General features: G+C 44.7%; 1 long non-coding RNA gene across 5 annotated transcripts in view; it reads left to right on the top strand.

The window, feature by feature from the left end:
* The window catches only part of LOC134070391 (uncharacterized), a 193,804-nt gene extending 171,214 nt beyond the window's left edge, over positions 1-22,590 (top strand). For 4 of the 5 annotated variants that reach the window (XR_009936927.1, XR_009936926.1, XR_009936924.1 and 1 more), the window contains 2 exons: positions 9,461-9,550; positions 22,015-22,590. This is a non-coding gene — a long non-coding RNA (uncharacterized LOC134070391). The remainder of the gene's footprint in view (positions 1-9,460; positions 9,551-22,014) is intronic. The other variant, XR_009936925.1, reaches the window with a different exon arrangement.
* Positions 22,591-25,307: the final 2,717 nt, after the last annotated feature.

The following is a 25,307-nucleotide window of genomic DNA, read 5'->3' as shown; positions in this document are numbered from 1 at the left end:
TGTCAAACTTATGCAAAACAGAAAAAATCTTTGGAAATATACAACACTTCATCATTTGCCGTGTCATCATTTACCACCTCCATCATTTGAAAAGACAGCAAAAGCCGCCTCTGATCATCGATGTGTTTAACATATAATAGCCCCCTAAACACCTTATTTAGAAGTGCTTTATTTGGCAAAAAACAACGTACCTCTATTTTTGGGGGGCTGACATAACTTAGTGACAAATAATGGCTCTCAGAAGATGAGCACCTTATTGAGTAGAATACAATTTCCACAACATGCCTTATTATTTGAAGATGAACGAGGATTATACGATTTGTGAGTAGCATTTATCACGTCTCCAGCACAATGAGAAATCTTTAAACAGAGGACGGTCTGCAGAGAACGAGACAGAGTATGGAACAAAGCTTTTTCCCACAACTAATGATTTCCTCTACTTTCAAAAGAGTGATAGGCTCTCCCTCGCCCTTTCAGGCGCAGACTCAGTTTATTGGGAATGCCTTTATTGTGTCATTTCTTGGGCAGGACAGTGACATTTATTGGCTCCCTGTGCGATTATTTACAGGGGGCTTGGTGACAGAGGAACATGCATCAGGCCAACTCCCCTGTACAGGGGCTTCCATGTTTTTCGGGGTCGGTTGAGTGAGTGAGGTACAAGTGTCACTGGAGACGCGGTGAGTTTTCAGGAAACTGAGACAGATGGCTGGAGCTTTCAAACTCCAATAAAGAAACTATTTTTTGACTCGGAGAGACCTCTGTGTTTTATCTGATTTCACATGTAATGGTGTCAGTGATTATGCAAGCAATTGTCCTATGCCAGATAGATGACAGAAACATAACTTCTAGAGTGTAGGTGTGTCAAAAGAACCAAAGACAAATAAGATAATGTCTTAATGAAACTTTTAGGCATTCATAACACTTGCAAATGCGCCAGGAATATGTATATCTATAATACTAATAGCTCGTTGTAGAATTGTTGGGTCCTGGGTCACCTTGGTGGAGTAGGACACCAGTGCATTGCTGACCTTCATACTGATATCCACTGTTACACTGGCTAATAAACATAAAAGAGTGAAGAATGAATATTTCTTTGAGAGAGAGATTCCTTCATGTATGAATCTTAATTAGGGAAAAACTGCTTATTTTGCATTTTTGTGAGGAGTAAATAGTGCATTTTCATAGGACAGGTTAAGCATTTATGACAAATGATAGATTTATGGATTTGTATGACCATATGGTGTTTATCACACCAGCTCATCAAAATATTACGAAACTGCACCAAATATTGATTCAATTAAAGCAGCTAATGCTGATGAATGTAAGTAAACATCACCTCGGAGGTTAAATTAGCTCTAAAACAAGGCTCCCGCTCCCTTCATCCTCCAGGTGCTCTTGAAGCGCTTGACTCCTTGGTCGTCAGAATCTAGGCCAGTCACTAATGGCGAAGCCACCAGCAGGCCTGAGCTTCGCTGCCTACCCAGACATTAAAAAGAATTTCTGATATCCTAGACTTCTTTGAGGATGCACTTCCTTTGAGATGGGTTTTCTTTTGAGCATACCCAAAGTGTTTTTCTGATATATAGACCGGTTCACGATAATTTGATGCTGTGTATACAGATATGCATAGGGTCCAGGAACAGCTATCTGAGATAGGAGTGGACGGCCTGGGCCTGGGCTTTTTTCAGCGTGGATTGATTTATTGTCTCTTATATAATAACAGAAATGATTGGACATTGGATGTTACTAATTGCTTTCCTCTTTGAGTTACAGTTTGACATCATTCTTATTGGTATCAATGGGATGATTAATCTTGACCCTGCATGAGCTGAACAAAGGCATCATTGGTGTTCTCTTGCACAGATGTGATTCTCTCATTGTCTGATGCCATTTTGTATGTGTCTTGTTTTGCAAATGGACACACACACACACACACACGCACACACACACACACACACACACACACTGCTTGGAAGCATATGGAGAAGGTACTCTGCATTAATTGCTGCATCAACCACACCATCACACTTGCCATGGAAATGTCATGTTTTCTGTCTTAAGGAGCTGCACATGTTGAAAGTTCCTTTGATTGACACTAACTGTGCATATGTGTCCAATCTGCTCCTCAGGATATGTAGGATCACAATGATCCTTATTTATGTTTTCCGCTGTCGGCATACTGAGAGCAAACTGCCCATTCCACACCAAATTAATTAGTTTGGCAGCCAGCCGGCAATGGAAAATTGGATCCAATATGCTTCTTCCAGAGGATCTCAACAAGGCTTTCATTTAGGTGCAGGCAGATTTCAAATATATGGGTCATATGTTCTGTACACCTCCATATTTGCAGAATGGATAGACACATAAAGAGGTTAGAATGTAATACAAATAGCAAACTGCAAAAACTGATTTATTCATCAGAGCATTACAGCATATTAACAACCCACTGTCTACTGTTTAGATAACATACCTATCAGAAAAGCAAGTCTACCTTGCTTGGCAGAGGTTCAACTGTTTGCTCTTGAAAAGGTTTTATCCAAATAAATAAATAAATGGCCTGCAAGAGGGATGAGAATAAAGCAGGGAAGAAAAAAGGGACTATGGCAGTGTTTCCATCCCGTGTTGTTGGGAGGAAAATAAATCCTTTTGTAGTGCATGCTTCTCTAATGACAACATCGCTAATTAATAACTTCTACACAATTATAAATTAACTTCGGATCAGAACTCCGGCTTTGCATATAATTTCCTATAATCGCAAAAGCTACTGCAAACCCATGTCTCATATCAACCGTAACTTTCTTATTTAACACAGAGAGGCTGAGTTCTCACCGGGTTTAAATGTACAGCAAATTATCTCTGCTGGGACTTGGCAAGAAAACCTAAAATCACAGCAGTCATTTTTTTTCTAATTTGAAATAGCATCCTTAATCGTCATTTCTTTTTTTTTTTTTCAGGAAGAGAGCTTTGAAGGAATTAATCTTAATATTTTAATGTTATTACGAGAGGAGGAGGAAAATGAAGGAGCTGGTGATAATTTGTTTTCTGTAACTGTTACCACCTTTTTTCACCTCTCCCTTCCCTCATTTTTGTAAAAAAATTCTTTTTTTTTTTTTTTCCTTGGGATGTGCAAAGTGACTTGTCTGGACTCAGTATGCTCCTCATAAGCAACTCCAATGGAGCCACCTCCATAATCAGGAGCCTCTGTCATTAAAGGTGCAGATCCTGAGAGTTCAGACGCGAGGCGCATGACATATAGCCCGACTGCTGTTATTCCTCAGTGGTTTATCAAAGGCTACTCCTTTTAATATGGAGATTATGCTTATGTACTTGTCTTCACTTGAAAGGCATTTTCCTAATTTACTTATTAATGACATGTAAATCTATTTATACTGAAGCCCTCAAGTTGGAGGAAATGTGCCTATTGAGTCTGCCATAAATCCAACAATTTGAAAAAAGGGGAGGAAAGAACTGAGCCTCCCGTTCTTGTTCAGTTAAAAATTTATACAGTCCATGTTAAATTTATTAATATTGCTTGCTGTCATTCAGTTTGCTGCTCTCTAACCGAAATACGACTTGACAGCAACCGCATTAAAGATGTATGTCATTGTATTCAACAAAGATTAATGAAGCTCTGTAAAAATAGCTGTAAAGGAGAAAGTGATCGGAATGTAAAATCACCGAATTAAACAAGGCCATGCCAACCATATTTTAATATGCAATGGGGATTATTCTCTTTTCTCCCTCTTTGCATGCGGCTTGGGAGTGTCGGAGCGTTGTGTGTGTTGCCACAAAGCCAGAGGAGGGAGGCACTTCTGGAGAATACCCTGTCAGATGAGGGATGTGTTGTTTTTCACCTCAACTCTGACAGCTGGTCTAGAAAAACATACATTGACGGGAAGGTGTAGTTGATGTGGAGAACTAACTTTCTTTCCCTGACATTTCTGAGATAAAATTCACCAAAAATAAATCAAGTTTAGAGCAGACGATACAGAAAGTTTGCAGCAAGCAAGCAGACACTTTTTGTTTGTTTTCTTTTCTTTTTTATATGTGTGTCTCAAAATACCAGAAATGTATGAACTGTATATGTGTGTTATGTACATGTGTGGGGCCTGCTGTTTCTCTGTCTAATAGTGTGGCCTGTGTGGATTCAATGGCATGATCCCCTGACCTGGTGGTTGTCAGTCTTTTCAGACCTTCTAACCCCCAATTTATGTTGGCATTTTCAAGGCAACCCTGCATGCCGACATGTTGCAACATCCCTGACACCACTCATTGTGTGCATACATGTCCTGATTACTTATTCCGTCCATATTTCTATAGCAACCACATTAGTGTGAAAACACACACACACACACACACGCACACACACAGACACACACACACACACACACACACACACACACACACACACACAGAGAGACACTCTCACTCTCTCTCCTCAGACATGTTCAGTGTGAGTGTCACTGCATGCAGACATCCCAGCACCGTGTCTGTTGATGTGAGATCCCCTCCAGGTGAAATGTGCAATTCACATTGGCCCTGGGGTAAACTCAGTACCAAACTGTGTTCACGGATTGAGTCGAAGACCTTCTCTCTCCTTCTGTCTCCTTCAAAAAGAGCTTTTGCATGCCACACTGCAGGGAAAACGTGAGAGGAGAATCTCCCTTATAAAGAGGGAGAAAAAGAGAGTGAGTTTTGCAGGGAAAATACTACAGAATGGTAGAGCATTATACTGAATGTAACCTCCTATACACATCGCTGACTTTACCAGTGAAATCCCAGCGGCAGAAAAATACATCTGACTGATCCTGCTTGCTAACAGTGAACAAGAAAATCATTGATAATAATTATAATAGTAGTAGTAGTAGTAGTAGTAGTAATATTAAGAATTATAATAGTAAAAATGATAATAAAAATAATAGTACTAATAATACATTATTTTCTCTATTTCTCAATCCAAAACCCACCTATACGTGACTAGCGGAAGATTTCCTCCGTCAAAAGAGCCTGGCCCATATTTTCATCTGTGAGCTGCTTTAATCAGAGGCCATGTGGAAGCGGGATGACCCAGAGGAGGGTGTAGAGATGGCTCTTTAGGGCACCAGGGCCAATCTCGCCCCTCTGCCAATGTATAATGCAAAGTTTGTGTTTCTTAGAAGCTACCAGTGGATAGCGTCTTAGCCACCAGAGAGGCCACATAGCTGCAGGTGCGAGATCATCTCTGCACAGACCACAAGCTACACCGCTGGAGCTCCGAGACCCCGAGTTCTTAGGGGACGGGGTGTGTGGTTAAATGTCTGGATTGCTGTATTAGGCTGCGGTACTGCTCTAATACTTGGACTGGAATAAGTCGCATCCCTCGGGCTGTTGGGGTCTGAACCTCACGCCGCATGTGCACTTGTAAACTCACCTGTCCCTGGAGAAATGTGCGATATCAGCAACAACAACGGCGTCTTTAGCCAGGCTGAACCTCTCCTTCTTACATCACCAATGCACACGTATTCCAAGTGCTTCCAAATGCACTGTCTGTCTATTTTATACTCTGTAGCTCTCCCTCACGCACACATTTGGGTTCTCCCTTTCACACTCCCAAGTTTCACTAATAATTATAGGTCTACTTACTTTGCAGTGCTTGATGGGATATGTAGTTTCATGTGATGGGACCACTGTGGTTTCCTAAGAAAACAACATTTTATGGTCAATTGATGGAAGCTTTATTCATTATATTTTTCTTGCTTCTGATCTAAAAATGCTTCTGCTAAATGCTTCACTCCCATGTGATGAAAATAAATTAAATATTAGTATACTACATATTTAAATTTTCTCCCCAGGCAGTTTTTTGCCTGTTTTGCTATTCTTGTGTACTATAATATTCACCAACCCATTTCCCAGCTAATGGCTTGTTACAGCTTGGTTTTGCATTCTATTTGCTTTTTGCTCTGGATTTCCCGTTAAACAAATTGCAACCGTATTCTGAGGGGAGAGGAGTGAGAAACTGAAACTTCCTGTGTAACAAGACATCTAGAATGACTCATCTCCAGTGCAGAGATAGAGAGCACATCAGAGAGCAGAGGACTGTTAGGAGGAATAAGGCAAACACAAATTACAGATCATGTCATAAGTAGACCAGTAAATAATCCCTGACTTTGAGAGAGGAAAACATGACCTGGATGTGCATTTATTTATGATACACAAAAATCCCACCTAATGCTCCATAATATGTTTATTTACTAAGATGCGTTTCGTCTCATTCTAAACACTTGCTCCTCATACTGTGACCACCCTTTTCTAAAACAGATGTATAATTCATGGTTATAAACAAACTTCATCTTTAATTATATGTATTAAAATCATTGAGAAATTATTAATAACACAACTTTACCAATCCCCCTGATGAAGTATGCTAATGAGGGTTGTGGCAGATTGCATTTGTGTGAGTGGTGAAAGGCCAAGAACTAGCCTAGACATGAACTCGTAAGTGCTCAGCTTCCATGCGAGCCTGCACATCAGATGTGCCTTAATTATCATTATTCATTTATTCCTTCTCTCATGTTTTGACCCAAAAGAACACCATTTTCTGCACTCCTCATTTCGGCCCACTGTGCTTGCGTGCACTCATGGAAAAAAATGGCTCATTTTGGATCAGTTTATCTACATAGTTCCTCGGTAAGCTCATTAATTTTGTCTTATCCATCGCAGGAAATATGTGCAATAGATTTGACTAGATTTCATTGTCTAGCCCTTTATTTTGATTCAGTGCTAAATACATGCATAAATATTTCTTTCTCTTTTTGGAAATGTATTCAGTCATTTACATAGTTTCATCACTCACAATCACAGACAACAATAACTGCACATGAATAGTTGATACTGTATAAACAGACTGAGGAGCACACCCTCAAAGATGGAACCTTGAAGCATGATTAGCAGGTCTGATGGCCGCCATCAATCCTGCACGCGTTGGCTATTGGCAGGCGTGTGCGCGGCCGCACTTTAGAGCGTTTCCGAATCAATGCGGCGCATTACTTATTATCTCCCCCTTTGATTCACCTCAGACTTCAGTCATTATGAGTTAGTCACCGGGGCTGCCACTCTTAACAGCCCAGACTTCTGAGAGCAGGGTATTCTCAGTGGGTCAGTCCCATAGTGTAGGTGGGCGACCACAGAGGGAGCGCCTAACTACTCCTCTTAAGTCGTTAGAAACTTCAAGCGGGCTATACATAAAAGGCACAAGGTGTGAGCGGCTGAACACAGCCTCACACCATTCACATGCTGGTTAGAGTGTATTTCAGTGGCCATCTGAATGCAGACAACTGGATCAGTATTAATTCCAAATAAGTCTAACCCACCGTCCTTGGAGAGTAGTTTTCCACATTCGACTGTGACAGCTGGAGATGTCTGTGGCTTTCATTTTGTGTATGAAAAACCAAGCATCCCTCATTAAATATGCAGAATTCAAAACATTTTCGCTAATGGGGCACACAACATATATCAGGGTATGAATATATTGACACCCTGAAACAGGGTTGTTTGCCAGGAAAATGCCAAAATTAAATAACTAAAACAGCAGTGAGACTTCACACTGCAGGGGAAAGGCACACGTTGCTGCAATTAGTTATGTAAATTTGGATCTGTGATTTCAAAAAAGTTCCTCTTGCACAGAATGACAAGAAAAGGCAGCCCATTAACTAAGAGTGAGATATCCTCCCAGATGCCTGGAATTATCTTTCAGGACAGAGGCCGCACATTTTCCAATCTCAGGTGTATGATTAAAATCAATTAAATCACTCCTCCAATGTCAGCCCTGGGATTCTCCTGACGAATGAAATTATGCTAACAAAAAAGTGTTCCTCGCTCTCCCCAGCCCTGTCTCGGCATCACTCACATTCGCAAATGAGATTAAAACGTGCAGCTCAGGGATTTCAAAGGGATATTTTCCATAAGAACATGAAAAGTCCTCAGCACCCCGGTGTAAGTAGACTTGAAAGCCTCCAGTGGAAGGCACTGTCGGCTAACCTCCGTGCTTCACGTCGAACCTCTGCCAAAAAGTTATTCAAACGGTATGAGGCTCATTACCAAATAAATAAATACAAACCTACCGGTTTTGCAAACATTACCCCAGTCGTGGCATTTGATTTGACTAGAGTCTGCATTAAGTGTATCCAAACACGGGTGTGTTTCTGGTTGTTTCCAGGATGTTGGGTGTTGTCAGCCTGCTGATTTCATGGTGTCATTGTTCAGTGTTGTTCTCTGTGTCTGAATGTCTGTGTTTCTGTCACTTTCCCCGCACAGGGGGTGCGATTAACTTGAAATGCTCTGTCAATGTGCGGCATTCCATGCTGGGTTTTTCTTGTATGCTGCCGACAACCGGGGATTAAGTGTTTTCAACAAAAGCCATGACACGCATCTTTGATTTATACAGCATACAGTGCCTCCACTGTGCTTTGGCAGAGGGGGGAGACAGGCTTTTTCCACATGCAGTGTGAGACATGTATATGCTGCCTTTGACTGCTGGAGGTGCCTTTGTGGTGGCTCTCGGAGACAGTTAACAACACAATCTGTCTCCTACAGACACAAACCATTGGGACAATGCGATAGGTAGTTTTTCATGTATGTGGCACTATTTCCAGTTATGTACTTTGACAGTATACATACAAAATACATGCCTAAAAGCATACATTGGCATCTTATGGCCTGCCATCAGGCATAGCCCAATTAAATAAGAATGTTTGTGTGAGGTGATATATGAGGCTCAAAGGGTTAAATAATGACTCAGGGAACAGGGCTATGCTGCTAAGCACAACAGGACTCCCAGCATATCCTCGTTAATTCATCATGGTGTTAAATGACAGCAATCTCACCCGTTCTGAAACTCATCCTTTAGGTCCATTTCTTTGTGGCTAAGTGAGTTGGCCAGGGGGCAGATTACAGCTGGCATGCTTTAATATATGATGTGATGTGCGGCGAGCAGGCCCATCACATTGGGTGCAAGCGGAATGATGAATGCGCGATGAAACCATGTAAAACTGTCTGAACAAGGTATTGTCAGGGATTTCTGGGAGCTATCGTTCCCTTATAACCGACTAGATCCCCGTCAGAGCTGTTCAGACCTATTTAATACCTTATTATGTGAAAATATAGTGCACATATTGCTTTAGAATCTGCCGTGTCTTTGTCTTCTGACAAATTTACCTATTCTCCAATTCGGGTGATCCATTTCTGCTGGCCTTCTCTGTCAATCCTCGTAAGAGACAGCATCCCCCTCCTCCTCCCGCTTAGCAAAGCTTTTGATATAGAGCTCGGCCATAAAGCCTTAAAGAAAGAAATACATTCTGTATCCACTGCCGCCTCTGGAAAGCCGCGCTGAAAAATGGTGTATTGAAATGCCTAATTAACTGACAGTGTCCAGTCAATCCAGTTTGCAAAACCTGTGGCTCACCTCTGCTCATCTGATTCCCAGGGGTTAATTCGACATGCACACGTTTTATGGCCCCTCAAGAGTGATGTCTGCAGACAGGGCTTATGCCGAGGTGGAATTTACCTAACTCCAGTAAGTCCATGTATCTTCTTTTATTAGAGATTGAAGGAGAAAAGCAATGAAATTTTTATTTCTTCAGAATTTTCAGACGGACAATGCGAGCTCCCGGGAGGAGAACAAGGCCCCGGTAGTAACTGGCGGAGGCTGGTTGAATCAGGAGGAGGGGCAGGAGGTGGGGGGGGGGGGAGGAGAATCAGGGACAAATCAATTCTAAAAAAGCTTACCTTTCACACTGCCCCTGCTTCCTTCACCAGGGTTGTTTGTTTTATGTGATGCAGCGTGTGAATAAAGCAATAAAGCACTGCTATTCCAGAATGTAAATATATTTTCAATGCATTATATGATACAGTGTCACTGATTTATAGACGGACAGATAATCTTCTAGAATAACCCAGCAACAATTATGCTTAAAGGCCAATTTCCTCTGATGTACTGTCATTTATCATAATTTATTAGTGCATATACCAATTTTAAGCCATTTGACGTGATCAGATTGTTCTTTTAAATCTGTATTTGCATGGTAGCATCAGTCAGGGCATGCTTTTTTGTCTTTTATTTAGTTGAAATTGAATTTGTCAATCTATCAAACACTGACTAAACTATATTCAAATATCTTGTAACCTGTCACCTTAAATTATCACTTTGATGACAACATTTGTATGGATGGTACATCCCATTAATCTTAAGAGCTAGGTGTTGTTTTCATCCATATTACCTTCATCTTAAGCAACACCACACCTCCCGTCTGTGCAGGCTCAGTGATTACATATCTAATGAAAACTATCTCGCTTGAATTTCAAAAGTAAATGCAATTTAAATATCCATTTATCTGTCTTTGAGAGTGCCTTTTGGCTATTAATCTGGGGGAAGAAGTCCAGCCTGGTAATTTTCTTTCTCTCCTTGACTTCAGACATGGGGCGAGAGACCCCCATTCCGACGTTTTCATCACTCCCAGCGTAGGAGATGAATAATGCACAGGCACCCTCTCCTCTCCTCTCCTCTCCTCTCCTCTCCTCTCCTCCGCGCTGCGCCTCCCTCAAGGGCCCGGAGCGGCCGGCTCAAGAGCGCACACTCGAGGGGGGCACTGTGCGTATCAGCTAACAATTATCCGGTGAATTTGTACACTTTATTACGGGATCTCCACTGGGCAAACAGTGTCATGACAGGGAAAGTGCCCCCCTCTTCCACTTATTTATCTAATAAGAGGAAATTAATTAGACCAGAATTAGCTTTGAGAAGGGGGGGAAAAAATGACTGCCAAGCCAAAGTGTGAGCTGTGCCCAGTTGTCACAATGGCCCTGGCGCTCTCTGCATTGATGCCACAGACCTGAGATAAAGCCATGAAGTCAGCCACTTCACCTGTCTCCCAGCGGCTAGCGATACTAGTACCAGTCCGCATCATTTACATCTCGCTGTAGTGTATTGTTCTACCCTGTTCTGCTATTCATGCATTCTCCTTGGCTATTAATGCTGCTGTTTTGGCTCTTGAGAGAGCTGAACATGGACAGGAAACAAGTGACTTCCATGAGGTTTTGGCCATGCGTACGGCAAAGCTGTGTGGATTTGGCATTTGCATCGGCCTAGCACAGCGTCTCTCCCGCGACCACAGTCCCCGCTAGTGCCAAGTCTCACTGGGTCAGATGCTGCAGATGTTAACTACAAACCAGACCTATGTGCACAGGACGACACAAGTCTTGTTGAGACAAGGTGGTGGGGCTTTTGGAGTTTGGGGGGTGGGGAGGTGGACCAAGAGAGACCGCCCCGCCAAGCCCCCCTACAACACCCCATCCTCAACTGACCACTTTTTACAGCGGGAGGGAGGTCTGTTAACCCCATCATTATGCCCTACAGCCACCCGCCCCTTCGCGTGCCTCTGTCTTCCTCCCAGCTAAAGTATTAAATCAAAGCCTGGGCGTCAGGCTGGTGTATGTTTAACATCCCTGAGCACTTGTCACTGATGAGCAGGGGCAGCCGGCCCAGTGTCCTTGCTCAATTCCCCAACGTGCAATCATTTCCTTATCTGTCCATGGGGCATGGCCCCTTCCATAACCAACCACACATGCATACCTAATAAGGTGCTCCCTGACTAGCAAGGAAGCAAGCACTTGCACTTGCTCTCATCATCCCGCCCTTGTTTGTTTATTTATGCTGCAACTTTTGCTAGGGTGTCGTAGAAGAGAAAGAGAAGGTAAATGCAGAAAGAAAAGAAAAGGAACGCTTCTGTTCACGGGTTCAAGTTGCCGGCGAGAAAGTAAAAGCAAGTCAATTCAATCTCGGGATCGTTTTACCCCCTGAAGAAAGAGGTTTGAAAATTGCACTTCTCTTAGGTGTACTAGAAGGGCATGAATGTAATTCCATCTGACCAACATGGTCACCTTGAGACAAATCTGAACAACGTGTATGTGTGTCTGAACAACGTGTGTGTGCGTGTGTGCGCGCGCGCGCGTGTGTGTGTGTGTGTGTGTGTGTGTGTGTGTGTGTGTGTGTGTGTGTGTGTGTGTGTGTGTGTGTGTGTGTGTGTGTGTGTGTGTGTGTGTGTGTGTGTGTGTGTGTATATATATGCGTGTGTATGTGTTAGAAGAACTTGCATACAGTATGTGCAAGTTGTATTCCTGTATCTTCCCATTGGCCTTGTAGATGTAAAAGTGATTTTGAAGTTCAACTACTGATGTTTTCAGTGGGAACAAACTATGGGACATCAGAATGTCACAGCCTGATATGCATATATTATTCAGTTTTATCTAACATGCTGGTGGTTTCTCCTTTCTTTTCATTTTGACATTTGAAGATGCTTTGTATTTAACTTCCTATTCCGATCGAACTTGCAGCACAACTTTTAAATTAGTTATGAAAACAAAAAATATATTTTGTTCGTCTCTTTAGAAAGCCTCTGTATCCTAACAATGTCCTTGGTGTGCTGTGCTGTCACGCTATCAGAAATGAAATAGAAATTTCAAATGTGACAAGAGAGCGAGGGAGATCTCTTCTGCAACTCTTAACCTTTCATTGTGATGAACATCTCGGAGAACAAAGGTTAGTCGCGTAGCATTGTGTGTGGAGGGCCACTGGGCTGTTGCATTTTTCTTCTTGATAAGCGTGCAACAAGAACTTTTTTGTGTCTATCTTAACACATCTGCCTATGTAATCTTTTGCCTCGCATTAGAGTTATCGGGGATCGGTCTCTTGTCAAAGGAGAGAGGAAGGAGAGATGTGGGGGGAGGTGTTTGCATGTGATTGTGGTGGTGCTGTGTGTGTATGTGTGTGTGCGTGTGTGCATGTGTGCGTGTGCGCGTGTGCGTGTGTGTGTGTGTGTGTGTGCGTGTGTGTGTGTGTGTGTGCGTGTGTGTGGTGGGGGGGTTACCATGCATATTTTATCCCCTGTGTAGGACACGGTGTTCCATCTTAGATGTTTCCTTCCTCTCAAAGACAACTCTGTCTGGAGTTTCTCCAAAACCCCAAGTCATTTGCAGAAAACAATCAAAGTGATGACGGTGAATACTCGAGCACTGCAATGCGATGGCATGAAAAGGAATCCCTTTGATATGACGCTGTGACAGATATTCCCCAAACAGCATTAATTTCACAATACCTGCGGTGGGTTGGCAATCAAAAGGCCAGAACCAGGCCCCTCTGGAAAAAGGGAACAACAGACTCCAAGGAATCTCAAACCATGCGAGTTCTCCATTGCATTAGATGTGATGTGACCAGCCATAGACACAATGGCCCTTATCTTTAACATGACCAGTGTCTTATCAACAGATATAGGCTATGAATGGTCATGTTTGCATGGTCTCCCAATCTCTGTACACAACTCATCTCTCCATCTAGAAGATTTTTTCATATTAAGATAATTAGCTTACATTAATGAGTGGAGCTCATCACCTAGGAACTTGGAAATAGCCAACATGAATCATGTATAGGTTCATTTAAAACTGCTTTGTAGACAAATGCACTTGCAAAGTCAGCTTGCAAGGAGATGCAAATAGTTTCCATCAGCCCTAAAGCCCAATGTGTGCTAATGAGTGATAGCAGCCTTACTCTCTCTCTCTCTCTCTCTCTCTCTCTCTCTCTCCCTCCCTCTCTCACTCTCTCAATAGGACCTTGACTGGGGAGAGTCAAGGAGGCATTAATATGTCATCTCAAGCAGCAAAGTATTTTTGTTTGGTCTGTTTTCTTATCCGTTCTTTTTTCCTCTCTGTTCTTTTGTCATACTGAAAAATGAATGACACTGAGAAGGATGAAAGATGTTTAAAGACGGAGGGGCAGTCAGGCAGCAATTAAATGTGACTCTGGGGGAAATTATCCTCTAAAATGGGACACGGCCATAATGTGTGGTCAAATGGCTTTTTCTTGTTCCCTCGCATGTGTACTTTCACATCAGAACACAAACACTTTCTCTTTCCAAAGCGCTATTTTTCATCTGTCTCTCTCTCTCTCTCTCTCTCTCTCTCTCTCTCTCTCTCTCTCTCTCTCTCTCTCTCTCTCTCCTCTCTCCCTCTCCCTCTCTTTCTCCTCCCCCCTCCCCACTGTCACACACATCACAGGAGCCACCTGCTCCAGGACAAAGATGTACTGATCTAGGATAAATATAATCAATAATGGAAGGATGGATGGACACACACAGGGCAAGTAGAGAGATGGTGAACAGGGGATGAGTCTCCTAGACATGGAAGGATGTGAAGTGAAGGGGATGACTGAATATGTTTCCACCAATTGTTTTTCCTTCCACCTCATTGTCATTGTAATACTTACACCAATGAGTATATTTCCTATGTTATTTATTATATTTGGATCTTTTATTATTATTATTATTATTATTAGTAGTAGTAGTAGTAGTAGTAGTATTTTTAGTCTTGCTATTAGTATTTATTTTTTCATTATTATTATCATTATTATTATGATGATGATTATTATATAACACTGGCAGTGTGTGGTGTTGTTTATGTGTAAGTGGTAGGTGAAGTCTCCACACACAGTATCCATAGCGCTGGGCGGCTGTGCGTGGTGCAGCTGAGGGCCGATCAGGGAGCGGGCTGTTTTTATAATTGCTTTCCTCCCCGCGGCAGAGCGGGCCCAGAGGGTCAGGAGCTCTCGAGCTGGTGGAGCTGGTTCCTGGGGACCTCGGCGGGACCAGGAGACACAGATTAATTGTCTTAGGTTCTGGGGCTTTAATTTGCAGGGAGAGGAAATCACTGAATAACCTAATTAAAACACTGACTTGTTTCAAATATCTGTCCAGCTGCAACCCAAACGCCTCGGTTGCACTTTGCTGCAGCCTCGTAATTGCCTCATACTCAGTCATGGAGCGGGAGCGCTTTATGAATTGGTGGAGACGGAGGGGCTGGGGGGGATGGGAGAATGACCCATATTCTCTCAAGTGATCAATTTCACTGAGGGCCCTATTTCTCTCCCCTCATACGCGGCCAACCCACCCCCGATTAAAAGAGACAGTCATGAAGTCCACTGTGTCTGCAGTATTTATCAGAGCCTCTGAATACGGCTCTTCAAGGCTGACCAAAATGTAAAATGAAGCTAAATAACAGCTCAATTGTCCCCTAAAGTAAAGCAAGACTGATCAGCATGAAATCACCATGGACACTTCTCTGCTGGCTCGGGCCTTGCTTGACAAACCAGTTTTGAGTCCTCCATTTCAGCGAAGCCTTTAAAGTTCTCCAGCGAACATCACCCAGCACATAAGCAGAGCTGTCCTCCCCAGAAGGCAGCCCCGTCCGCGCTCCTGTGTGAGCGAGCCACATGGGTAATTCTGCAGCCTAAGCCCCCTCTCGCAGCAGCCCTTCCTCAGGGCTTGCCCCCAGCTGCCGTCCACAGACTGCCCCCAGGGGAACCGGCCTGCTCTCTGTTCGACATGGTATCGATCCGTGAAACTGATGAAGGAGCGGAGATGGTCACCTTGAGAGCACCGTGTCCCGCGGCTACACTCCTGTGATGCTGCCCGCGCCGGTGTCATTCCGGATAGCTGTGGAGGAGCCGAGGTGACCAGCCGGGCGGGTGAGAGGACGTTAAACAAAGGGAATACATGCAGGCTTCCCCTTTGTGGGAATAAGCGAGAGAGTCCGGGGAGAGTGTTTTATGCATAAAACGAGTCCAGAGAGGAAAGGGAGGAAATTCTCACTGCACTATTTTTTTCCTCTTCAAACCAAAGTAGTGAGGCAAAATCTTCAAATTGAAAAAGTGTAATTTCAATCGAGTGTAGACCAATTGAGACGCCCAGGTAAAAGCACCATGGAATTACCACAGTTGCATCCCTCCACCCTCCGTATCTCTGAAGGGCCCTAATTATACACCGTTTTCAGGCCCGTGGGGAATTCAATTACTTTTTTGCCTGTGACAAGTGGTTTCTTGGGTTTAAGTGGAGGTGTTTGGAGAGAGGTATGCGATTGATCAGCGATGACGCGTTACATCTGTAGATCACACGGAAGAAAATGGAAAGTTAAGTAGGACAGCATTGGACATTCCCAAAACACCTCGTCGGGTGGGGAAAGACATGAGAGAGGGAGAGGGAAAAAAATGGTTCAAATGGAAAGAGAAAAAGGAGAAGGTCTGGGAATTAAAGTAAAATATAATTAATAACTGAAATCTGGAACTTAACTGCAGAAATGTGCTTTAATGGTGACAAAGAACACTCACTAGCACGGGTAATCAGATGGCCCAGGGCTAAGAGAGTATTAACTACCGGTACACAATGCCAGTTTTATTTTAGGTATCCTCCCTGGCTTTATGACTCGGGGAGCTTGTTGTTTCCATCGGGAGTCAGCGGAGAGGGGAAACGCTTAATGTGACTCAAAAACTCTTGGCTGTGGCTGTGGCTTTAAAAAAGGAAGCGATTCCGTTTTGTGATCTGAGGAGCCCAGCATGGGATCCAGGTAGAGGAGTCAGTGCCAGGCTATTGGACAGCTGGGTGTGCTCCTCTGAGATCGCAGACCATATTGAGGAGGAATAAACTTCACTTACAGTGCTTTATCACTTTCAGGACCTTGTCCCGCAACCTTGAACAGTTACTCCCATGGTGAAACCACTGGGGAAAAATTATAGAAAAAGGTTTATTCTCCATTCTTCTTCTTCTGTTGTATCTCGCTTTTTAATCTACTGCCCGATCTCATGTCTCATTTTTTTTAATATCTCCCACGAGTGAGGAAGGGTTAGAGAGCTCGCCAGACACAGAACTTTCCAGAAGATCAGAGGATGAACTTGCATGGAAACAGTTTAAACACCTTCAGATGACTTCCTGCTATTTGTGTGTGCATGCTAAAAATGGGCACAGTTAAGAGCGGCTAATCACATTTTCAGAGCGGCTCACGGTGAATACCAACTGCAAGAACAACTCAAGCTTCGACGCCAAATAAGAGATGCAAAGCAAGGCAGACTTTAAGCAAAGCTTTTTTTAATGAATGGAAATAGAAACAGTGCCACATCAAGCTTTTCATGACTAAGTTATTCAAACTGACAAGGTCACGACCCCCAGCCCCATTCATGAGTCCGACTTCGTTTTCACATGAATACAAAAGCATTAACGGAGCCCCGGTTTTTAACCCACTAATTGAGTATATATTCGGGATGTATATTTTTCCGATCCGGCGCTGGTCACCTTGCGGCGCGCCTCCTTGCTGCTCGGTCTTGATTAAAAGTGATGATAGGTGGAGGAGGTCCTGGGAGGCGCGGTGAGGATGGCTGTCGGCGGGGAGGAGGAGGCCTCGGAGGGCAGCCGCTGAGAGGGAGGAGTGCTCCGAGCGCTACAAATCCCCCGCACCTCTCCCAGCTACCCGCCTGGCACTCTGAAAGGGAGCTCAGCTGGGACCGTACCCAGGATCCCCTCTCCTTCATGGGCAAACATAACTTCACCTGCCTCTCCTCCCCTCCCCCCCTCCTCTCCCTCTCTCCTAAATCCCCTCTGCTCCTCTCCATCTTGCCCTCCCAGCTGAGCTATGCTAATCAGGCTGGGGAGGCGAGACAAGGCTTGGTTAATTCGGCCAATTAGGCCCGAGCATTGTTTGTGGCCAGCAACATTTTGTATCCCTCCGAATGTGAGAAGCGCAAAACGTGCCCCCAAGCAATGAAGTGACAGCAGCTATGCACTGGCCGTGTGTCAACAAAACATGCGCAAGAGGGGCGCAATGACTGATCCGCTCATGTGCATATGTTTGCACGCACGTGTCTTTCTGTGTGTGTGTGTGTGTGTGTGCGTGCGTGCGTCTGTATGTGTGTGTGTGTGTGTGTGTGTTTGAGTGTTTGTGTGTGTTTCCACCCACCCACTCCCCCCTCTCCCATCCCCTCCCACTCTCTCTCTCTGTCTCTCTCTCTCTCTCTCTCTTTCTCTCCCTCTCTCTCTCTGTCTCTCTCTTTCTCTTTCTGTCTCTCTCTCTCTGTCTCTCTCTCATTCTCCCCGTCTGCAGTCCTATTGTAGGGAGAGTCAGAAGCGGAGGTCTTGGTGGCAGATGGGTAAGGGTAGCTGGGATTGGCTAATCCCAAATCTGCCGTCTCCTTGCCACACGGTAACCAAGGGAAAAGCTGGAGCCAGCTGTCAAATAGGAGCCTTTCATGGTCCCCTGCACACAACAGCTGCATAAGGCCTGCCTGCTTGGTTCTAAATTATTAAACATCTTTTTAGTTTGTTCCAGCTGCAGGCCTCAATGTGTTTATGCAGCCTTTGTGCATTTTACATATGATTCCTTCTCCCCTCCTCTCATCAAAATGCTGTTTGTAAAAGTCATTATCCCATCTGTGCCCCAGTTTGGACAAAACAGCCCAAGACAAATCCGACGCGTTGCTCCTTCCAGGACAATTTGGGAGTTGAGGATGATTGCGGTGACTGAAGACTTGAGGGCTTTCGGTGCTTTCGCTTGTGTGCGCAGGGCCACCTGTAAGCCCCAGTCTTGTGGCGGCAGCTTGGGGGCTGGCGCTGGCGCTGGTAATAAGGAGTTTTGCAAGTAAGATTTCGTCCCCAGAATAAAAAGAGGGGGAAGCTTTAGAGAAAGGGCCGGGGCCGCCGTGCTGGTGGCGGGGCCTCTCGGAGACAGGTTTAAATAATCTGTTACTGATATCCCCCTTTCCCCAAAAGACACGCCATCAGTGGCAGGGCTATTATGGCCTTGAAAAGACCTGAACACAGTGAATATTCAGCAAGGGGTGTGTGTGTGTGTGTGTGTGTGTGTGTGTGTGTGTGTGTGTGTGTGTGTGTGTGTGTGTGTGTGTGTGTGTGTGTGTGTGTGTGTGTGTGTGTGTGTGTGTGTGTGTGTGTGTGTGTGTGTGTGTGTGTGTGTGTGTGTGTGTGTGTGTGTGTGTGTGTGTGTGTGTGTGTGTGTGTACGTGTGTGTGTGTGTGTGTGTGTGTGTGTGTGCGCGCATTTGGAAAGCTCCCTCCAAAGGACAGCCACGCTAAGCATGTCAGCTGATGGGAAAAGACACAAATCAGATAAAACCCTTTAACAAGCCAGACAGCAGAACATGTGCCCCTGCCTCGAACATGGAAAAGAGCAACATTTTAAAATGAAACAAATGATCATTTTCTTTTCCATCCTCAATCTGCTACTAACACGTAATTTACACCAATTTAGTGACGAGTGCAAACCTGCTGGTAAATCATTTCAGATGTATAAAAATACATTTGAAGCCTGAACTTTCTTGCTTTTTCTATTGCAACCAACCAACGATGGTGAAACTTGAAAAATCTTCTGAGCCTAATAGTTAGCGAAGATGGTGTTAAAAAAGAAAAAAAGCCAGAGAGTGAGAGGAAAAAACCTTGAGGCTTTTCCATGGTTGGCATTTGTTTCCCCTGCACCAGAGCTGCTGGCAGTGAGTTAATAACCATGTTTGGGACTAGAGAGAGTACCATGACTGATTTCACAAGCCGTTCCATCAATCCCAGTCCACCAGTCGTCTCCAGATGAGGCTTCACGGCCCAGCCACCACCAGCCGGCGATCACAGCCCCACTACTTCATCTGGATCTGGCCACACCTGTTGTTTTCTGCTGCTCAAAATAGATAAATAAATAAACAGTACACTTTTTTTTTAACTTGGCGGCAACATTATGCATGTTTAGAGGAGAGCTTTTTCCCCCCCTTCTTTCTTTTCTTTTTTTTTTTTCTCTCGGTGTCCTCGCTGGCTGGCAGCGGGTAGGGACAACTAAGAGCCAAAAAACTACACTGGCTACTGCATTTGTAAGAAGGAGGGGGAGATGGATTGGGGGTGTGGGATGGGGTGGTGGAGGTGGTGGTGGTGGTGGGGGGGCGTGTAACGGCCACTTACAGAGCACTGCCTCATCAGCACTCGGACGCAGATGGTCTCCTCGCCATCAGAAGCCATCTCTTCCCCGAAACAAACGCGTCTGCATGAGTGAGCATACACTAGGAACAAAAAAAAAGACAAAGAACGCAAAAAAAATAAAAAATCTGCGCTACTTTGTGTGCTTCATATTATCTCCTTCACGGTAGAACTTTCTTTTTAATTAGCGTGTTATGATAAATTGTCAATATTTGACCTAACTTGCGTTTTAACGCTTCTGCTGGTTGAGCTGTTGGGCTTAATTTATGGAGGCCCACTAGACAGGAGCCCAGTATGGATGTACCTGTGCCGCGCCATAGATAAGTTCTGACCTTTCCAGCACAATTTGATGAATGTGCCCAGCTCAACACAAAAACGCTCTCGCTCCATTTGGTTCAGTCACTCCCCCTTCCTGGGCCTTTTTAGTGCAGCCAGATCTTTGTATATTCATCAGTCACACAGGGCACACTCACCGATCTGGTCATCAATGCAAGCTTCCCTTTTTACTTCAGTGAGGGGGAACACACCGGGCTTTTAATTGTCTTTGTGCTCTCTGCTGAATTGAAGCAGGCAGTTTTGTCAATACTGTGATCAATTTAGAATGAACAAATTGTTCAATTCAATAGAAAATATGCAAACAACTGTCTCTGAGCCCCCAATTAATACTGGTTTATCTGACCTGTGCAAGCAGAGGGCTTTGTATACATACAGTGTACCAGCATGTGCATGCATACATTTCACAAATATATACCTAACAATATTTTTCAGATGCATTTTGGGTTCAACACATTAACATATGGGTAACATACAATGCTTAGAGATGTTGTTTTGATTGAATATGATAATTTCAATATGTCAAATATTTTTTATTTTAGTGTACATAGCGCCCTCCCTTCTTCACCCCTTTCCTCCACCTCTTCTCCTGCTTCTTCTCCATCTTCTCCTTCTTCCTCTTCTTTCTTCTTCTTTTCCATCTTCTTTTCCTTCTTCTCTTTCTCCATCGTCTCCTTCTTCTTCTCCTCCTTCTTCTCCTCCTTCTCCTTCTTCTTCTTCTCCTCCTTCTCCTCCTCCTTCTCCTCCATCTTCATCTCCTCATCTCCTCCTTGTTCTTCTTCTGCTTCTGCTTCTTCTGCTTGTTACCAGCCCCGTTTTTTTGTCTCAACATTGATAGCAATTCCACAAATTATTATTGCAGTCAGTGCTGCATACTCCTGGCCCAATCTAGATAATGCAATAGGATGTTGCCACAGATTAATTAGCTGCATACGGCCCCAGAGAGCAAAACTGGATATGTTATTACTGAGGAGTAAAGAGAACACTGAGACACAAATTATACAATGCTTGATAAATTAACTAATGTATCTCTGATTAAATGCTGAAAACGCAATCTATTTCTTTATTTCAAATTACCAGTTTGTTTGTCAGAAGGAATGAATCTAATTTGCTTGCTTTTTTGTTGATTTGCCGAGCACAAGTTGCAATTTCATCTCTCAGTAATCTTCATCTTCCTGTATATGCATACATATTAGTTTTCCATTAGAGCCCAGCATTGCTGTTAATTTGTCCAACGAAAAACGTTTCCATGCTCCAAAATGTATGGCAATGTATGAGGGAACGCAACGGTCTAATTATTCAATCCGAACCGGATGAAGTTCGGACTGAATTAAACATAATAATTAGTAGTTTCTTCCTGTGCTTGACGCCTGTTCGTAAATTACCCCTGTCTAGAATTGCATATGTAAATCACTTTGTCAACAATGTGATGTACAAATCTGCAGTGTTGACGCGCGCCATAGACCGGCCCTCCCTCCCTCTCCAGATATCCCATCAGCCTCGCGCTCACGCTGTTGGCTGCCTCCCCCCAACTTTGTGACTCCTGCGGCCGTGCAAACTTGAACTCGCAAAGCCAGATGCCTTCCAATTCCTCCCTGAATAGCACCGCGCAAGCCTGCCTCACTCTGACACATTTTTAATGATGATCATTTTGCAAATTATAAATACATAATCATATCATATCATGTCTGAATTTCAATCTGCACCTCCGCATTGTATTAATTAAACAGCCTGGTTGACACCACATCTGTCCTCCTGCAAGCAAAATGAAGTGAGACTTTTCGATATCATGGTGTGATCCTCTTTCTCTCCCTCTCTCTCTTTCCCTCTCTCTTTCCCTCTCTCTCCCTCTCTCTCTCTCTCAGTTGGTCCCATGTAGGAGAAAAACAGGATTTGAGAGCGGTGTGCATCCTCCAACCCCCCGCGAGTCCCCTCTGTTCTAAGTGAGTTGGCTTGTCGGCGAGCACTTGAGAGAGGTAAGGGTGGCAGGGGTGGTGATGGAGGAGGATGCGAAAGGTTGTTGTGCGTGTTTGGGGGTGCCAGTTGCACACAAGACATGTGAAAATTTACTGCAAATGAGACAACAGAGGTAAATCCATTTTTATTCAAATTACTGTCATCGTACATTACCACACCTCCTGTAAACATTTTGCCTCAGACAGTGTGACAGGATATTATTATTTGCTAGATTACACTATTAAGCCATTAGCATGTCACCTCCTGTTTGAAACAATGGCGGGGCTCGCCACCGCATAATAAGATGAGGTAAAGAGAGACGCCGAGGTGTCAGGAGCTTGACAAATGAAGGCAGGGGATGCAAAGAGGAAGTCATAGAGGGGAGCTCAGGTACTCTGCTACCTCTGTGATGGAGCATGAAACACCCATGTTTAAACAGGACCTCTCATAGTCCCCCCTGGCTCTTCTCTCTCTCTCTTTTTCTCTCTCTCTCTCTCTCTTTCACTCACGCACTCTCACTCACTCACATGCACATACACACATACACACACACACACACACACACACACACACACACACACACAGACACACACTCACTATACAGTAAACTTTTCCAAAAATGTCTTTCTACTTATGAAAAGCCAGCCAAATATTCCACTGACTGGAATAAAATGAAAACAATGACTTAACCTAAATATTGTTTTTGAGTTAGTTGATTTAGTTGCAAGCAGAGCAGTGTGTGTGTGTGTGTGTGTGTGTGTGTGTGTGTGTGTGTGTGTGTGTGTGTCCGCGCTGCGGAAGCAGCCGGCTGTGACGCTCTCGCTGGAACAACAGATGCAGCGGGGGCTGTGGGCAGGCCAGCGGAGCGCACACAGAGGTATGGCATGCCACTGGCTGGGTGATTAGCCACATTCAGCTGGAATCCCCGGAATCCTTTGGAAATGTGTTTGGCATTCCGGCTTGGGTTCAGCGCAATAGCACTCGACTGCCTCCTCCACACCCCCCTCGCCCCCTCCCAAAACCGTCTCCTCCTCTCCCCACTCAAAGCTCAGGAGTCTTAACGGGCGATCCAGCACTTATCGCCCGGCATCCAACAGCCCTCTCCACTCTGAATGCTCGCTGTTAAGTAGGTTACAACAAGACTGGGAACGCGCCGGCATATTTTCCTCCGCCCGTCCAAACTGTTTCATTTGCTTTTGATGCTGCTTAATTTTAATGGCACAATAGGCTCAATCCGGTTATGATTTTGGACTGGTGGCGCGTGGAAGCTTGTGTCCATCTTTAATCCCGATCAGGCCGGCTTGACTCAAGTTCAAGAGCGGCCCCACTGATACAGTATGGGATTGCTGATAAAGGATAATTCCGGGCCCTTTCAATGAGCCACATGGTGGGGAGCTCTCCCACTGCCCAAGTGGGACATACAATAGTCGCTTTTTGGGGGCTGAAGTAATGCCAGCTACAACAGTGCTCACACTAAAATCAGACACCCCCCGCACACACACACACACACACACACACACACACACATACACACACACACATACATACATACACATGGAGACACACACAAAACACCTCCTCCTTTCCTCCTTTATGACAGAAATGTCAGTGGTTATTTTCAGGCTGTGTTTGGGGCAATAAGCTGAGCCTTATGCCTTTTTCTCTCTCTTTGTTCTAATTTTGAGCGATGTGGATTAATTGTATGCTCCACAACACTGTCCAGTGACTGCACACCTTGTTCACACACTGGCATACCAACAAATGGTATTATTTTTGAAACAGCACAGCCTTTTCTATTCATGTTTGACACTGAGTGTTGAAAGGTTACCTAACATTTACATAACTTTCCCAAGCATTTTTCCCACATATGGAAAATCATATAATTAGTAGTGGTGATCTTTCTCTCTCTCTCTCTCTCTCTCTCTCTCTCTCTCTCTCTCTCTCTCTCTCTCTCTTTCTCTCTCTCTCTCTCTCTCTCTCTCTCTCTCTCTCTCTCTTTGTGTGTGTGTGTGCGTGTGTGTGTGTGTGTGTGAAACACTTGCACAAACACAGACTTCACCGCACAGAGCATGTCCAGCCCATGCTCTGTGTTTTGTGTGTGTGTGCATGCACGTGTATGTGTGTGTGTGTGTGTGTGTCTGAGAGAGAGGGAATGAGAGAGAGAGAGAGAGAGCGAGAGACTGTGGGTCTCCAGACAGAGTGTTCAGTGACAGGGGGGGGGGTTAGTGTGTGACACGGCGTGTGTGTCACTGCTCTTCCTCAGCACACCCTGTCAAGGTAAGTTTGAAATCGAGGTCTCACAAAGTTTCAAGCACCTCCACCCCTCCACTGCCCCATCCTACACTCCCCCCACCCACCACCACCCACCACCCACCACCACCACCACCACCAACCCCCTGCTCACCAAAAGAAGAACGGGGAAAAAAAAAAGATTTACAGCAAGACTGAACAATGTCATCTTTGACTAGCAGTTTATGAGACTTTGGGACAGGTCACTGATCCATGGCGTGCCGGGGCAGACTTTTGAAGGCATGACTCAGTCGGCTGCCTCCCCTGCCATGTCCTCGTGGCCCCTGCTAGCGCACGACGCGTCCTGCTAGCGGGCCCGCGCGCGGCACTGCCATATTTATCTCGCTGGCTGCAGCCCCCCTCCAGTCCACGAGCACGCTCTCATCTGCTCGGCGCTAATTAAGCGACGGCGCTCGCCGTGATCCCGTTAGGTCCCCAATATGAGCTGTGGGATGCGGCGCTTTCGCTTATTTTCTTCATCTTTTGTTCAATTCAATGAGAAATACTACATAAGAGAGAACAAGAAAGACAGGGTGAAAAGAGTGTGTGTGTGTGTGAGTGTGTGTTGAACTTGACAGTGTCACATCTTGGTGGCTAATACGCTTGACAGTCTGCCGTTCTGCCTGGCCGAGGGAGCACTGCCGCAGACGCTGATTTACATAGGTAATTTTACCTCTGAGTTACCACGGCCACGACCTCTGAACCCAAAGGTCACAGCTGTCAAAAGAGGAGATTTTTTTCTCTTTCTCTCCTCCTTCTTGCTCTGCCCCCCACACACCCCCCAACTCTCTCAATCTTGACATTCTTCTCACAAAGAGCCACGCAGACCCCAGGTCCGCCCCTGGACTAGCAGCAGTTAGTGTGCCAGCGAACCAGCACAGCGGCGCTACGCTAAGGAGGCAGCGAGCCCAAC

This window comes from Sardina pilchardus, chromosome 22 (assembly GCF_963854185.1).
Source record: "Sardina pilchardus chromosome 22, fSarPil1.1, whole genome shotgun sequence".
NCBI lineage: Eukaryota > Metazoa > Chordata > Actinopteri > Clupeiformes > Clupeidae > Sardina > Sardina pilchardus.
Note: the sequence above shows the minus strand (reverse complement) of the source record. Positions and strands in the feature narration are given on the sequence as shown.